The sequence below is a fragment of the Neoarius graeffei genome, chromosome 2 (assembly GCF_027579695.1).
Source record: "Neoarius graeffei isolate fNeoGra1 chromosome 2, fNeoGra1.pri, whole genome shotgun sequence".
Lineage (NCBI taxonomy): Eukaryota > Metazoa > Chordata > Actinopteri > Siluriformes > Ariidae > Neoarius > Neoarius graeffei.
In genome coordinates, this window is record NC_083570.1 from 71,683,725 (window position 1) to 71,702,461 (window position 18,737).

At 41.2% G+C, this 18,737-nt stretch overlaps 1 protein-coding gene across 4 annotated transcripts in view; it reads left to right on the top strand.

Moving 5' to 3' along the window:
- otud7a (OTU deubiquitinase 7A) overlaps positions 1–18,737 on the top strand; it is a 167,015-nt gene that overhangs the window by 91,287 nt on the left and 56,991 nt on the right. Inside the window, exon 3 of one of the 4 annotated variants that reach the window (XM_060914877.1) lies at positions 15,746–15,892. The exons of the other annotated variants lie outside the window; for them this stretch is intronic. The gene's annotated coding sequence lies outside the window, so the exon portion shown is untranslated. The remainder of the gene's footprint in view (positions 1–15,745; positions 15,893–18,737) is intronic. 4 annotated transcript variants of the gene reach the window in all.

Sequence of the window (18,737 nt, forward strand, 5' to 3'; positions counted from 1 at the left end):
ACACTAGGCTCAAAATACTGGGGCTATAGCCCCGAGTGATGGGGCCTAACGACGCCACTGCTTAAAAGACATGGTGATATATAGAGAGGATATTACACAGTGGCATGAAGATATGAAGTCTATCTTCGAGGAGTGAATGCATATTTCATAAGGTTGAACAGAGTGAACGTATGAAATATTTTTCAACATGAGAAGATCAACTTATTATCTTCGAGCCACTATGTAATGTTCTTTATATTATATGGACACATCCACAAAAAACCAAACAAAAAAACGGAAGTTAAAAGAATTTTAATTTTGAACCGGTTCGGCATTTTGACAACGCGTGTTTAGTCAGTGGGAAAACATTGGGAGTGATGTCATTGGAGTGAAATATTGGGAATTTTTATAAATACAGGACACTTTTTCGATGGAATAAAAAAAATGTATTCTATTTCCTTCTAGCGGGTTTCATTCATTTGGTTTGATAGCATGCAATATTGTTAGAATATCGCTTATCCTACGTGGATTACATCGCTTTACCCAGTGGAGAATGAGCACTGAATATGGTTTACGATATTGCATGGTTGTCAAGACAACATGACGGCACACGTTAGAGAGGTAAAACTTTGACGCTAATGAGTGACTGTGACAATTTGTAAACAAACATGGCCACCAGGTTTGCTTCGTTAAATACGGAAGATTTTGAGAGAATTTTGAAATTTTAGCATTGTAACAAAGTATTAAAGTATCAGTATTTATTTCAAACACCAAAACGTAGTGTGTATCTAAATAGTGAGTATCTAACTGTATATCTAAATAGTAGTTTAAAAAATAATAAACACAGGACAATTTCACACACAGCATACATCTTGTAAAGTATGAAATGAAGGTCAGATGCTTCCAAAATAAAAACACAATTCTGTACTTAAATAACTTAAACTTCTAGCTTTAGCTTATAACTTAAAAGCTTATACCTATAGCAAGAGGTCTATCCCTTACAGCAGTATTTCACTGACTCAGCAAACTGTCTTGGATGATAATGTTCCAAGGAGATACGCAGAGCCTTTATTTTTAAATACATTTCTGAGTGGATAGTATCTTCATCCTTGACTCTTGTATGCTGCATAAATGGGAATTAAAAAAAATATATTTTTGAGAGTTAAAATCGACCGCAAAGTTGGCACTCGAGCTGCCCCGCTGAGCCAGCCAGCCCTGAGTGCGTGACGTCACAGCAGGAACCGGTTTTAAGGCCGAGGCCTTTTACAGCTATAGACCAAAGTCATATAAATAAAAACTTATAGTGAAAGTAAGAAATCCCGTTACCGACTTGCTCAACTAAGACTGATTTGACTTCATTGATTGTGGATTGACTCTCATTAAAACAGGATAGGTGTTATAACTTATGCAACATACATATACAGTGGTGCTTGAAAGTTTGTGAACCCTTTAGAATTTTCTATATTTCTGCATAAATATGACCTAAAACATCATCAGATTTTCACACAAGTCCTAAAAGTAGATAAAGAGAACCCAGTTAAACAAATGAGACAAAAATATTATACTTGGTCATTTATTTATTGAGGAAAATGATCCAATATTACATATCTGTGAGTGGCAAAAGTATGTGAACCTTTGCTTTCAGTATCTGGTGTGACCCCCTTGTGCAGCAATAACTGCAACTAAACATTTCCGGTAACTGTTGATCAGTCCTGCACACTGGCTTGGAGGAATTTTAGCCCATTCCTCCATTCAGAACAGCTTCAACTCTGGGATGTTGGTGGGTTTCCTCACATGAACTGCTTGCCTCAGGTCCTTCCACAACATTTCGATTGGATTAAGGTCAGGACTTTGACTTGGCCATTCCAAAACATTAACTTTATTCTTCTTTAACCATTCTTTGGTAGAACGACTTGTGTGCTTAGGGTCGTTGTCTTGCTGCATGACCCACCTTCTCTTGAGATTCAGTTCATGGACAGATGTCCTGACATTTTCCTTTAGAATTCGCTGGTATAATTCAGAATTCATTGTTCCATCAATGATGGCAAGCTGTCCTGGCCCAGATGCAGCAAAACAGGCCCAAACCATGATACTACCACCACCATGTTTCACAGATGGGATAAGGTTCTTATGCTGGAATGCAGTGTTTTCCTTTCTCCAAAAATAATGCTTCTCATTTAAATCAAAAAGTTCTATTTTGGTCTCATCCATCCACAAAACATTTTTCCAATAGCCTTCTGGCTTGTCCACGTGATCTTTAGCAAACTGCAGACGAGCACCCATGTTCTTTTTGGAGAGCAGCGGCTTTCTCCTTGCAACCCTGCCATGCACACCATTGTTGTTCAGTGTTCTCCTGATGGTGGACTCATGAACATTAACATTAGCCAATGTGAGAGAGGCCTTCAGTTGCTTAGAAGTTACCTTGGGGTCCTTTGCGACCTCGCTGACCTTTACACGTCTTGCTGTTGGAGTGATCTTTGTTGGTTGACCACTCCTGGGGAGGGTAACAATGGTCTTGAATTTCCTCCATTTGTACACAATCTGTCTGACTGTGGATTGGTGGAGTCCAAACTCTTTAGAGATGATTTTGTAACCTTTTCCAGCCTGATGAGCATCAACAACACTTTTTCTGAGGTCCTCAGAAATCTCCTTTATTCGTGCCATGATACGCTTCCACAAACATGTGTTGTGAAGATCAGACTTTGATAGATCCCTGTTCTTTAAATAAAACGGTGCCCACTCACACCTGATTGTCATCCCATTGATTGAAAACACCTGACTCTAATTTCACCTTCAAATTAACTGCTAATCCTAGAGGTTCACATACTTTTGCCACTCACAGATATGTAATATTGGGTCATTTTCCTCAATAAATAAATGACCAAGTATAATATTTTTGTCTCATTTGTTTAACTGGGTTCTCTTCATCTACTTTTAGGACTTGTGTGAAAATCTGATGTTGTTTTAGGTCATATTTATGCAGAAATATAGAAAATTCTAAAGGGTTCACAAACTTTCAAGCACCACTGTACATGCATGCATTTTCACTGATAAAACGTAAAAAGCTAATTAAATAATCAGATGAACGGAGACGATCACATTCTGAAGCAAATTAAATAATCTTACACTGGTAACTTAAACACACAATACAAGTTACATGTATTAATCTAAATGCAGGTAAACAACAAGTGTTGTTGTTTTTGTTGTTTTTTTATCCAGATGAGAGTTGGAGCTTACCCATCTGTGTTCTCGCTTCTTGGAGGTCGACCTTGTGGGCAGTTGTTTTGAAACAATCTGACTTTCAGTTGTTCGTTCAGTTCTCCGTTCATTCACTTCTTCCACGTAAGGGATTGATGACAGCAATATCCAGTTTAGAGATCTGGCTGCGCCACTCATTCACTTTTCTTCATACTGAGTACCCCGCCATTACTGCTCGGCTCAGGCAATTACTAAAGCCCGGGACGGAACGGGATGTCACCGGTTTTAGCAACAACTGCAGGGAGGTCGCTGCCCAAGCCATATGTCCCATCCCATTCCGTCCCAGGTTTTAGCAACAACCCTTGGCTTACTCTGGGAGGACTGGTGCAACTGAACTCACTTTCTTTTTAAAAAAAAATAAATAAATAAAAATAAATAAATAAATAAATAAATAAATAAATACTTTCCTTTTCTTGTAGTTTTCTTTTTCTTTAATTGTTGGTACTGTGGCGGCACGGTGGTGTAGTGGTTAGTGCTGTCGCCTCACAGCAAGAAGGTCCGGGTTCGAGCCCCGTGGCCGGCGAGGGCCTTTCTGTGCAGAGTTTGCATGTTCTCCCCGTGTCCGCGTGGGTTTCCTCCGGGTGCTCCTGTTTCCCCCACAGTCCAAAGACATGCAGGTTAGGTTAACTGGTGACTCTAAATTGACCGTAGGTGTGAATGTGAGTGTGAATGGTTGTCTGTGTCTATGTGTCAGCCCTGTGATGACCTGGCGACTTGTCCAGGGTGTACCCCGCCTTTCACCCGTAGTCAGCTGGGATAGGCTCCAGCTTGCCTGTGACCCTGTAGAACAGGATAAAGCGGCTAGAGATAATGAGATGAGATGTTGGTACTGCACCCTCTTTCAATACGGGCTTATAGCCAACGCTCCTCAACAGATCAGAGGTCTTGTACGAGTCTTCAGTAAAATGTGCAGTGCAGAGGAGAGATCACTTCATAGGCGCCCAGTGTGCCATGATAGATAGATAGATAGATAGTTTATTAAAAAAACTCCCATAGCAGTCACATGACTGAATTGTGTGACATATGTACACAATTGAAAAAATATATATAAATATACATACAACAAATTTATAAATACATTTGAATAATTCATAAAATTTAGAAAATAGTTTGATTAACTAAAATTTCTATAAGATGTTCTCTATTACGAAAACTGCATTGCACACATAGCAGGTATAAAGGTGTTTCTATGCCTGTCCATTTTAAACCGTGGCAAGCAGAAGTTCCTATTTCGTCTTAGTGTATACTTTGAGCAGTTAACTGGTGGCAAGAGGCAGTTTAGCTTGTGAGTAGGCTCACTGGTGATAGCAGTGAAGAACTTGGCACAGATGTTGGAACGTCTCTCCTTGAGTGTAGTGAGACCGAGGTTGGCGATACCTTCGCTATACGACGAGTGTGGACCCATGAACTTTTTGCAAAACGCGTCCAAATCTTTGCAGTTTGAACATTCTTGGGCCATGAATGCAACGTAAATCCAGCTTCTGTCGTGTTGCTGCACCGGCCAAAAACACGTCTACGTGGCATGGTGATAAATTAGCTCAAAATGGAGGATTGGAGTTGCAGTCAGCTCTGTGTTTTAGTATAGCAGAAATGGCGATGAGACCGATAGCCTTCCTGCGGTGACGTCACGGATGTCAAGGTCATTCACTCAGACTGCTACCTATATAAATCACTTTAATCATAAAAATTACTATATTAGATTTATTATTAATGCTTAAAACTATTCCTGTGCCATTCTTGAGGCCTCAAGGCATTTATGAACGAAAGTGAGGCCATGGCTCTGCGTATGTGCTTTAAGGTGGTGAAATAAATTCTTCATGCTGCTACCTTTAGTTGCGATGTTTCTATGGCATAATTTGCACAAGACTGTACTCTGTTGAGTATCATCTCTCCAGAAACCAAACCATTTCCACATAATCAACCCATGGACATTTATTTTAGGAATTAAATCTCCTTCATTGGCTTCATTTTCTGCCATTGTTGACTGACTTATCAGTTATCACTGAGGTGCAGCTGAGTGTGGGAAAGTGGTGAAAATTACTACAGAGATGTACACTGACAATAATAGGCAGGCATGGTGACAGGTGGTGTGTGTGCGTGTGTGTGTGTGTGTGTGTGTGCGTGTGTGTGTGTGCACCAGTTAGCATTTGTGAGAGAGATCAAACTGCACTGTTCTTTAATGTTAAAATGTGGTCTTTTTAAAATGCATATAAATGGTAACCTGCATAGGCAATATTACACATATTCAGTATTATGAATATGGTCACTTTATAGGAGATATTAGAAATAGTAATCAAATACACAGTTGAAATTATGGATTCTCTGAGGTGATTGGCATAGTATTGTTTTGTGAGGGGCACAGCTCCAAAGAAAATAGTACTATGCCAGTCACCGAAGAGAAGCTATAATTACCAGTGCCTCTGACTGCATGGTATATCAGATGTATATCCCTCATCAAAAAATTCCCAACTAAGTGTTAACTTTTGACGTTTATCTATGAGATTGAATCTCAGCATAAACTCACTGGAGGCAGCCATGTTTGTCGTTTACGTCGGCACAACCTTCGACCTGCGCACCATGCTATCGCTTTTACTGTATCTATCAATCTTACCATGCTATCGCCTGCCTTGTTAGGCATGATCATGATATGTACAGTGGTGCTTGAAAGTTTGTGAACCCTTTAGAATTTTCTACATTTCTGCATAAATATGACCTAAAACATCATCAGATTTTCACACAAGTCCTAAAAGGAGCTAAAGAGAACTCAGTTAAACAAATGAGACAAAAATATTATACTTGATCATTTATTTATTGAGGAAAATGATCCAATATTACATATCTGTGAGTGGCAAAAGTATGTGAACCTCTAGGATTAGCAGTTAATTTGAAGGTGAAATTAGAGTCAGGTGTTTTCAATCAATGGGATGACAATCAGGTGTGAGTGGGCACCCTGTTTTATTTAAAGAACAGGGATCTATCAAAGTCTGATCTTCACAACACATGTTTGTGGAAGTGTATCATTGCACGAACAAAGGAGATTTCTGAGGACCTCAGAAAAAGCGTTGTTGATGCTCATCAGGCTGGAAAAGGTTACAAAACCATCTCGAAAGAGTTTGGACTCCACCAATCCACAGTCAGACAGATTGTGTACAAATGGAGGGAATTCAAGACCATTGTTACCCTCCCCAGGAGTGGTCGACCAACAAAGATCACTCCAAGAGCAAGGCGTGTAATAGTCGGCAAGGTCACAAAGGACCCCAGGGTAACTTCTAAGCAACTGAAGGCCTCTCTCACATTGGCTAATGTTAATGTTCATGAGTCCACCATCAGGAGAACACTGAACAACAATGGTGTGCATGGCAGGGTTGCAAGGAGAACACCACTGCTCTCCAAAAAGAACATTGCTGCTCGTCTGCAGTTTGCTAAAGATCACGTGACAAGCCAGAAGGCTATTGGAAAAATGTTTTGTGGACGGATGAGACCAAAATAGAACTTTTTGGTTTAAATGAGAAGCATTATGTTTGGAGAAAGGAAAACACTGCACTCCAGCATAAGAACCTTATCCCATCTGTGAAACATGGTGGTGGTAGTATCATGGTTTGGGCCTGTTTTGCTGCATCTGTGCCAGGACGGCTTGCCATCATTGATGGAACAATGAATTCTGAATTATACCAGCGAATTCTAAAGGAAAATGTCAGGACATCTGTCCATGAACTGAATCTCAAGAGAAGGTGGGTCATGCAGCAAGACAACGACCCTAAGCACACAAGTCGTTCTACCAAAGAATGGTTAAAGAAGAATAAAGTTAATGTTTTGGAATGGCCAAGTCAAAGTCCTGACCTTAATCCCATGGAAATGTTGTGGAAGGACCTGAAGTGAGCAGTTCATGTGAGGAAACCCACCAACGTCCCAGAGTTGAAGCTGTTCTGTACGGAGGAATGGGCTAAAATTCCTCCAAGCCGGTGTGCAGGACTGATCAGCAGTTACCGGAAATGTTTAGTTGCAGTTATTGCTGCACAAAGGGGTCACACCAGATACTGAAAGCAAAGGTTCACATACTTTTGCCACTCACAGATATGTAATATTGGATAATTTTCCTTCATAAATAAATGACCAAGTATCATATTTTTGTCTCCTGGGTTCTCTTTATCTACTTTTAGGACTTGCGTGAAAATCTGATGTTGTAGGTCATATTTATGCAGAAATATAGAAAATTCTAAAGGGTTCACAAACTTTCAAGCACCACTGTAGATCTACTGTACATACACAGAAATGCTCGCGGAGCCACAGCTGTGACTCGAGTCAGCCGTTTAGCTTGAAATTGTAATGTCAGTTCATGGTATATCCAGGATATACCATGACTGACTCACACCATCTCCTCTCATCTCATCTCATTATCTCTAGCCACTTTATCCTGTTCTGTAGGGTCGCAGGTAAGCTGGAGCCTATCCCAGCTGACTACGGGCGAAAGGCGGAGTACACCTTGGACAAGTCGCCAGGTTATCACAGGGCTGACACATAGACACAGACAACCATTCACACTCACATTCACACCTACGGTCAATTTAGAGTCACCAGTTAACCTAACCTGCATGTCTTTGGACTGTGGGGGAAACCGGAGCACCCGGAAGAAACCCACGTGAACACGGGGAGAACATGCAAACTCCACACAGAAAGGCCCTCACCGGTCACGGGGCTCGAACCCGGACCTTCTTGCTGTGAGGCGACAGCGCTAACCACTACACCACTGTGCCGCCCGACTCACACCATATCCATATTTTTACGTTTTTGATATCATGAGATACATTGCTTAATCAATGTTGGAACTAGTTTATGTCACATGAGCCATCCTTGGCCAATCGCTGTACGGAAATTTTTTGATGAGGGATATAATATCAAATATATCAATATCAGCCCAGCCCTAAAGCATAAATATTCATTCTCCTGGGGCAACATTTGGTAGAACTAACTATGGCTGCAATTAAAACTGCAAGTCTTCTGCTATATGTCATTATTAGCTTTGCACATCTGTATCCTGATGTTTTTGCCAATTCTTGGCAAAAATGCTTGCGCTCAGTCAGATCAGCTGGAGACTGTTATTGAACAGCAAGTTTCAATTTTTGCTACAGATTTTCAAACAGATTGAGGTCTGGGTTTTGACTAGGCCATTCGGGTTCTTGGTTTTGAGCCACTCCTGTATAGCTTTGGCTCTGATATATTCCAGGTCGTTGTCCAATTGAAAGCTTAACTTCCAACAAGGCTTGTTTAGGTGAAAGGTTTTCTTCTAGGATTGGTCTGTATATGCCTCCAGCCAACTTATCCTCAACCCCGATCACTTTCCCAGTCCCTGCTGATGAAACGCATCCCCACAGCCTGATGCTACCTCCACCATGCTTTAATGTAGGGATGGTTCTCATGACGATGAACAGTAAGTGTTTGCCGAGTTCAGTTTCTGTCTTTTCAGACCAAAGAACCTTTGTTTACTATTTCTACTTTATTATTACTTTATCAGTAGAGGATTTCCAGATTATACCACAACAAAATGTGGAAATGGTAAAGGGGTGAATTCTTTTGTCACTGTACCTTTAGGACAAAATGAAGAAGGCAAATATAATTTACAAATGTAACAACGCAGTGCTTATGGTGTTAGGTTACAACTGTTTTCTGTTTGATTTTGCCCCATGTTTTGTAGGATACCTCAAGTAGAGTTTTAACTTGTTAGACAGAGACATGAACTTCAGTTGCTCTCGACTGTGTACATTATCATACATTTATACGCTGTTTAGAACCTTAGAGCTTCCTGAGCTCAGCTGTGCTTCATAACTTTAAAAAAAAAAAGAGGAAATAAATGTTTAGTCATATTTTAGAAAGCATCACACATACTTTCTGAGCACTTAGTTAGTGACATGGGCATATGCTAGGCTTCAATGTAAGATTGAATCCAGGGAGATTTCCTATCATTACTTTTAAGACAATAATAATTTATAAGTAACTTATCCTGTTAGGAATATTAGGTTGTTATTAACTTATTTGTGGCTTGGAGGCTGACTGGTGGAAAATTTCTTACCCAACCCATTGTCCCAGAATTTCACCATAATGCCACTCTCTTGACGTCACCTGATACGAAGCATAGACAACAAGGATGAGGGCTAAGTCATGTTCAACCTCAGAAATGTTTTATGTCAACATTAACCTCAGAGTTTATACCAGCAGTTAAAGCAAGGACTTGCCAGGGCCTTTTACTTAATAGCTTGAGTGCTTTTCTGAACTCCTTTGCTTACATGCCATTACACAGACAACACAATGCAAATGGTATTGCAACTGCAGTAACTGGGTCAGCTAATATCCTGCTAAAGTGCAGCACTGTCTGATTAATATTGCATAGGGTAAAGAGAAGAAATATGATCATTTTGAGGAAGAGAGCCATATATTATTTTTCCATATCCTTATCTGCCTCATACCGTATGTTTTGTAGGAGGTTGCTTTTTGTGGAGAGTGAAGCTTGAAACTTGAGTCCTCTGATTTTGATCTATAAACAGAAGTGTTGGGGGGTTTTTGGTAATAGTTCTGTTTGTGCAAGGAAGAATGGATCAGGAAGGATCCGTGGAAGGCAGACACTTAATATTTGCCTTTAAAAGGAAAAATCAGAGAATTTATATACTGAGTAGGAGCTTTACAGTGCCTAATTAGGCTGTCACATCAGATACGAAGGCTTCATAAATTTGATACAACCGTTGTGTTTATTGGGCGGCACGGCGGTGCAGTAGTTAGCACTGTCACCTCACAGCAAGCAGGTTCTGGGTTCAAACCTGCTGGTCGACTAGGGCCTTTCTGTGTGGAGTTTGCATGTTCTCCTCGTGCCTGTGTGGGTTTCCTTCAGGTGCTCCGGTTTCCTCCCACAGTCCAAAGACATGTGGATTAGGTCAACTGGCTACTCTAAATTGCTCATTGATGTGAATATGACTGTAAATGGCTGTCTGTCTCTCTGTGTTAGTCCCCTGATAGATTGGCGACTTGTCCAGGGTGTACCCCACCTCTCACCCAACGTCAGCTGGGATTGGCTCAAGCTCATCTATAATCTGCAATGAATAAGTGGGATAAATAATGAATGAATTAATTAGTTGTGTTTATAAGACAACATTTTAACAATGTAGATGCTTTTTTGCAGCCCAGCAAGTGGCCTAGTGGTTAGCGTGTCCGCCTCTTGATGGGGAGATCATGAGTGGTACTCATGGTTGGGTCATACCAAAGACCATCATAAAAATGGTGCTTACTGGCAAGGCATGCTGCAATACAGATGTGAGTGGGGAGTCAAACTCTTGTGGTTACCAGAGGACTAGCCCCCCACTGTAACCCTAGCTATGTAATATAGGTGAGAGGCCGAGGGCTACAAGACGGAGATTGGCGCCGCCAAACGCGCCATGCGGGAAGGACTTTTAAGATGCTTTTTTTCTGATCTAGCATTATTTCTCTAATTATGTTCCACATACTAATCATATCCATAGGCTGGAACACAAAGCAGCATGTCTTGGATAAATACACTTAATGTCCTGTGTTCAGGATTGTGCGTTGGTTGATGAGTACGGTGCTCTCAGGAATAAAATGCACCCTGAACCACACCTCACTCACATCTCCACATTTTTATTACTTCTATCCTGATGTTGCCCAATTGCTTTTCATAATTTTATAGTCTTTTCAAAGTCTGTTCATGGCCAGTGTTCACTTCGGAAGAATCATTGATTTTATTTACAGCCCAGTATCTGTTGCAGTTTGTGGTGAGATACATAAAACTCTATGGCTATAGACTCTATATGTAAAACAGCAATTACAGTGAAGATAAATCTCACTTCAAAAGTAATACTTCGGTCTTGTTTTAGTAAAAGATTAGGTGTGTAAAAACGCACAAACTTGATAACAAATGCAAAGAACATACAAGGTTATTTACGCTGTGTCTCAAGTCACGTACTTCTGTTAATGCACTTCCATATAGTACACTGTGCACACCATATACTTACTTGACAGCATAGTCTCATCTCATTATCTCTAGCCGCTTTATCCTGTTCTACAGGATCACAGGCAAGCTGGAGCCTATCCCAGCTGACTACGGGCGAAAGGCGGGGTACACCCTGGACAAGTCGCCAGGTCATCACAGGGCTGACACATAGACACAGACAACCATTCACACTCACATTCACACCTACGCTCAATTTAGAGTCACCAGTTAACCTAACCTGCATGTCTTTGGACTGTGGGGGAAACCGGAGCACCCGGAGGAAACCCACGCGGACACGGGGAGAACATGCAAACTCCACACAGAAAGGCCCTCGCCGGCCACGGGGCTCGAACCCGGACCTTCTTGCTGTGAGGCAACAGCGCTAACCACTACACCACTGTGCCACCCTGACAGCATAGTGTTGTCTTAAATTGAACATAGTAAGTTGTGCACTTACCAGAAATGACGATCTCAACACTTATTTGCGATTGTCGTATAACCTGCCAAAAAATATCTGCCAGCCTTTTTGCTCACCACTTAAAAATGAAAAGGCTTTTAATTTTCCTCACTTTTGTGCTTAAATATTTCATGCAACATGGAAATTATGTCCTGGTCAATGTCAGCAACATACTCTTCTCAGACCAGCTGAAAATAGGTTGATGGTCACTCCCCTTATGTTACGTAGCCAGGGTGGAGACCATTGAAGGTGAGAAGTGTGCAGTCTTGCACACTCAACATTTTGACCGTTTTGAGTCGACCATCCAGGTACTCGTAGTGCATGGCATGTTGTCATACTTGTCAGTAAGAATGTGCTTGTGCACTCAAGATAGCAAGTCTAAGTATGGAAGTATGTGAATTGAGATACACGACTGGTGTCAAACATGCTGCTGTTTAAAACAAATCTTGTAGGCAAACAGTTCATTTGCATATCGTTTCCTCCCCATACTTTGTAGAAGACATCATTCACACAATTTGTCTTTGTAAATCATCTATGATACACCCACCAACTGTGTTCATGATTTCTCTGATTGCACATGCAAATTCACTTTCGTTATTTAGGATCTTGGAAAATTTGAATTTCATAAGCACTCTAAATAAAGCGTAATCTATGCAAGGCATTAAAAAAGAATATTGTAAGTAATCATTTATAGGTTGGATAACTTGTGTGGTTCCTGTAGTTGTTTCTGGTTTACTTTCCTGCTTAAACATAGTACACTGGAACCCCGCTATATCGAACTCCTTGGGGGATGTCCAAATAGTTTGCTATACTAAAAAGTTTGTAATACTGAAATGGACCCACTTGTCACACCAAACACTCACGGTATACACGGTATGTATGTGAAGTTTTAGGCACATTCTCCTTATCAGGAATTTCTCCTTCTGAGTCACTATCGCAGTTCACTGACTGAGTTAAAGGATCATGAACGGAGGTGATGATTTCTTCATCTGTTATGGAAATGATGGAGGTTACCGGTGTATCGTTGGCCGTGCCCACCCGCTGACTCACTATGTTTTCTAAATCTTTACCATTCAGTTCATTCGTGTGCTGTAAATCATTGATGATGTAATTTATGTTGAGCCATGGGGCTGGTGTGTGTGTGTGTGTGTGTGTGTGTGTGTGTGTGTGTGTGTGTGTGTGTGTGTGTGTGTAAAAACACAGCTGATACACTTTAGTGATGCTTTAGTGGTATCAGCAGTCCTTTCATCCTTTTATCGATCCTTTGATCACTGTTCTCAATATTTGTTAGTGATGGACACCTAAGCGAGGCTAGTTAGGCCTTTGTTTTATGGCGTTAACACATAATGCAGTTGTTACCTTGACTGCAGACTTGATTACTTATTGTTTGTCGCTGGTGGGAAATGGAGCGCATGGCTCAGAGTGTCATGTAAGCAGGCGAATAATGGATGTAATTGCAGGAAGAGTGTTTATTTACAAACAGGCAGGTAAACATTTCAAAAACGTAAGACAAAGGCAGGGTCGTGAAATGCGCAATGGTTGCGCGAGGCACAAACAGAATGGCAGAGGCAAAGACGAAAGGCAGAGTCCAAATACACAAAACAAAGTCAAAACCAGAAAGGCAATACACAGATACAGGGTAAGACACTGGGTACAGCGCATATTCTTCGCCAAGTCTGTGTGTTTAGAGAGTCCTTATAAGTGGATGCTGTGATTGTGCTCTAATCTGGAACAGGTGCATAGTAATTAGTTCTAATGGCATTGCACACACTTGCGGATATGACAGTGATTTTTTTTTGAAAACACTGACTCATTCAAGACGGGGACATGAACTTAGTTTGTTATATGTGAAAGTTCGTAGTAAGAGTTTGTTACAGCAAGGTTGCAGTGTACTGCATTGCAATTTTGTGTAAAATGTGTATCTGTTTCCTACCTTGTTTCTCCAAACATCTATCCAGTTATGAAGTATTTTATCATCCTTTTCTTCTTATTGCCTGAGAAATTGTCAGAGTGTCTTGATACTTGCCATCGTTTTATATAACAATAATGAACAAGTTCGTTGGTGTTTGTACCACACACTTGCCAGTTTGATGTTCAGCATTATGAGGTGTTTAGGATATCTTAGTATTTACAATTTAGGTTGTTGTGGTCGTTACCATCTTGTTACCTAAAATACTTACCCAGTACTTTGCAGCCTATACCACACACCTAACCAAGTAATATTTGGCTCATAGGGGACTGTAAAAAGGAAAGATCACCCTGCCTTTGGGCAGCATATAGAGCTGTTCATGCCCCACTGATTGTATCATCCTCACTTCAGCATCAGTTCACATGGATATCACACAAGCATTAATCTTCAATGATGCTGAGGATAAAAACATAATTCTGAGTTTGTTAGTGCTGACCAGGGGACAGTTTTAAATTTTTGGGTCACTATAATCCTTGAGAAGGTCTCAGATCAACAGACCTAATCTCAAAGGCTTACCATATAATCCCCCCACCCCATAATTAGCATTTCAGGTAATGTTCTGTACTATATTGTTACACTGAGTATACTGAATACACATATGTACACACACATGCTCCTGCAGTCTGCTTGCTAGTATATTTGATTATATACTATACCCATGCTCTTATTTCAAAATGTAAAGTGTATTTATATATTATGCTTTTAGCTCAGAGACAGTCACTGGTCAGTGGCAAGGCAAAATTGTGTAACAAAACTAAATGAACAGTCTGTGTATAATATTGTAAGAAAAAAGAGAATTGTCTGTCACATACAGTAAATAACTTAGGCAAAACTCAACTATATAATCCAAACATTACATATACTTGTTTTGCTGTAGGTTTTAAGAGTGATTTTTATTTTAGTTAGCAAAAATATAAGCATGAAATTTTCAGTAATGCGACTAGACCTCATCTAGTCCATCCAGGGGGGCGGCATGGTGGTGTAGTGGTTAGCACTGTCACCTCACAGCAAGAAGGTCCTGGGTTCGAGCCCAGTGGCCGGCAAGGGCCTTTCTGTGTGGAGTTTGCATGTTCTCCCTGTGTCTGCATGGGTTTTCTCCGGGTGCTCCAGTTTCCCCCACAGTCCAAAGGCATGCAGGGTAGGCTAATTGGTGGCTCTAAATTGACTGTAGGTGTGAATGGTTGTATGTCTGTGTCTACGTGTCAGCCCTGTGATGACCTGGCGACTTGTCCAGGGTGTACCCCGCCTCTTGCCCATAGTCAGCTGGGATAGGCTCCAGCTTGCCTGTGACCCTGTAGGACAGGATAAGCGGCTACAGATAATGGATGGATGGATGGTCTATCCAGAGATTTTGGGCCCCATGAAAAGATATCCCACTGGTCCCCACCACCACAGGCCATGCCAACCCTGAAAATATAACACTGTGCAGACATGCAGGTAACATTCTGCATACAGTGGCATTCACTTTTTCATGGAAGACAGATACCCTCTCGAAGAAATGTGCTAAAGACCATCTTTTACAGTTTAAATGTAATTTTAATGGTAAAATTATCGATTGGATAATTCTTTTAACATTTAATGAATAACAAAATAAATATAACTTAAAATATACATTAATATCTTCAAATAAATTAAAATCTATAAACTTATATAACAAAGAAAATAATAAAATCAGCAGTAGATGTTTGAGCTAAGTATACAGTACATACCAGATAGAAAATAAGCAGCTGTAAAAGTGAAAATGGAAAACAAAATGGAAATGAAAAGACCTGATGGTGGCACTCGAGGAAAGGTCAAGTGGTCACCAAATCAGTGGGTTTCTTCCACTTGGGCTCTTGATTGTGCAAATTTTATGGCAATCCAGCCATTACTTTGAGATATATCTTGTTCTAAGACTGAAGCTGCATCTGTTGGGCCTGACACTAGGCAGAGGCAGGGACAACTAATTTAGTATGAATGCATTGCTAAAGATTTGCCTCCATTGTTTAAATGCCAGCTAAAAGAGGAGTAAAATCTAAACGATCAGGGGAGCAAAAGTAGCCTATTTCACTTTGGACTAAGCTAACAGGTTCATTTCCACCACTCACAGACTCTACCCACCTTTCTTTGTGAAAGCCATGGCCTAATGGTTAGAGAAGCAACTTTGGGACCAAAAGGTCGCTGGTTTGATTCCCTGGACCAGCAGGAGTGGCTGAAGTCCCCTTGAGCAAGGCACCTGCTCCCCAGGCTGCTCTAGGTATGTTGTATGTTGCTCTGGATAAGAGTATCTCTTAAAGGTCCCATGGCATGGTGGTTTGTTGATGCTTTAAACAGGCTCGTGGACGTTTCCGGATGTTATATCCGCAGCCTTTCTCGAAATGAACCCTCGGCACGTAGATATAGCCTCCTGGGAGAAAGCCCCATTTCAGCGCTTTTCCCAGTGCGTCGTTTTGCTAATGAGAAGCAGGAGGCGGGGAAGGGTAGAGGGTGGGGGCGGGTCTTATCATTAATATTCATGACATGTAAATGTGTTACCTCTGATTGGCTAACAGCACTGTGACGCTACCTCCAGTGGGTCAGAACAAGCGGATGTGGGTGTCTTACTATGGCGAGAGAGAAGAAACAAACCGCGAAGGGAAAAATACCGCGCGCTGACGTCATTAAGGTGCGACGCGAGGAAATAAAATAAATTCAACAAATGTTTGGGTTTTTACTGAACAAACAAACAAATAAAATGAACGAGTGACTTAAAAAAAAGAATGTGGGTGTCTTTGTAAAAACTGTTTTGATTGGCTGTTATAACAGAGCATGCTGCATGCTTTTTGGTTTTGTAGCACAGAGTACCTGGCTAACTGCAGGAAGCGGTTAGCTGCACAGCTAATGTAGCCATTGCAAGGCTAACGTGGCACCGATTTTAAAACACGGCAAAACATAAGCTCATAAGTTACAGTCAATTTCCAAACTAAACTCAGTTTAACAGAGCATGCTGCATGCTTTTTGGTTTTGTAGCGCAGAGTACCAGGCTAACTGCAGGAAGCGGTTAGCTGTACAGCTAATGTAGCCATTGCAAGGCTAACGTGGCACTGATTTTAAAACACGGCAAAACGACTTAACAGTTATACACTTACTTGTTCGGTGTTTGTGGCTGATGCGGCAGGGATGCTTGGTACGAACCCAGGCTTCAGTGACAGTTGATGTGCAAAACCTGCCCTGTACTGTCCCAAGTTGTGGAAACATTCCTCAGGAAAATGCTTCCGACAAACATACACCGTCTTAGGTAGACTCGACGGCGTATTATTGGAGTAAATAAAATTAAGCCACTGCGTCTTCAGGGGCTCTCCCATCGGCAGTAAAAACAGACTCCTTTCTGTGTTGTCACATCCATGTACAGCGCAATTTCCATGTTTGGTGGCAACTTTTGAGTTGGGCGGGCAATCCATACAGTGCGTGGGGATCATCTCCCTTGCTGACGTAGGCAAGGGAAGAGTTTATCAACGCACCGTTTTGACGCGCCATTCTCAAATGTTGGGCATAGTTTGGTTTACACATTATGAAATTTCTAGCCACTGGGGTGACTTAAGAAGGACAGAGGAACTCATTTTAACATTAAAAAACCTCAGAAAGTGAAAATTTCATGCCATGGGACCTTTAAATGCCTATAATGTAATGTAAAAATTGGGTGACATACTGTTGTCCATTATTTTTTTCCCCTTCTTTTCGCTTTTGGAAGCCAGATTTTTCTTCAGGAAGCTGAGACATGATGCTCCACCAGCATTTGTGACTTGCAATAGCTAGCAAATACCATTCATGCCTGGTTTTGGGGCAGGATTGAACCATTTTGGGTAATTGGGGGGCAGCAGAGTCTCTCAGATTGTTTTAAAAGACACCATTAGTTTTATTTGTACAGTGTAAATAAAGTATTCTATTAATGATGATAGGTTAATAATTTAATATTGAGAAAAAAAGACCTTATGTTCGAATAATTTTTCAGGCCCCTGTCAGTCACAGACCCTCCCCCATACGACACCCCTGCTCACTCCAGTAACATTGTGATGTGTGTTTCCATAGCATAACAAAGCAAGTCCCAGCTTCCGATGCTCCACCCATGAATCTATCCACACCACACTCTATAGATATGCACTGGTGTCATATTTTTTTTTTTTAAATCAATAACTGATTTCCTCTGAGCCTTCTAGTCTTTGTGCTCGTATGACTATATTGCAGACAAACATCTTTACTCTTTGAGCTTTCCAAAGGCAATTATAAAATACAATTATGATACAAGCCAACCAAGAGGGCATTTGTTGAAGGGCAAAAGGATAGAGAACCGAGCCTTCATAGGGGCGTATCTGTGTATGTATCTGCCTGTGGTGTTACCCGAAGTGGAAAAACAGTTTGACCTGATAGTGAGCTGTGAAGTGACCAATTATTATCTGAGTGCTGGACTACTTTCAGCACAGCTATGACACTGATGTGTTGATGTGTGTGATAATTGATTATTCTCAACGGTGTGCTGAAAACAGTCCACCATAATGTAAATGGTAGTTGTTAGCCAATGATGGACATGTTAGGACTCATAGGACTGATACAGTGCAACACATTAAGCAAGAGATGGGCTGGGGTTAGTAATTGTAACGATAGTGCATATGGCAGATTCTACAAATATGCTAGATTCACCTGATATAGTGGCAACTCTGTGTGTGTGTGTGTGTGTGTGTGTGTGGCCAGTGGAGCCGTTTCATGTCTGTGGGCACTGGGCAATGTGCCTCAAAATTCCTTTCATTCTTATGTCACGCTCCATAAGTGATGCCAGGGTAGCCAGTCGGCTGACACACACACACACACACACACACACACACACACACACACACAAAGGCCTCTGTTATTGTAGCACAGCCGTAGGTGTTGCCTCTCTGCTGAGGAAGGCTTGGTTTGGGCTGTTCTGACCTCATCAGAGCCGAACAGCATGACCTTTTCAGCAAGAACAAACACAAGGGATTGGACTGAGTGTCCCAGTCAGAGTAGGCTGCTGCAGGATGGCACACACACAGTGAGGATTGTTAGTGATAATCAGAAAGTACCGTCTGCAGCTAAACTGGGAG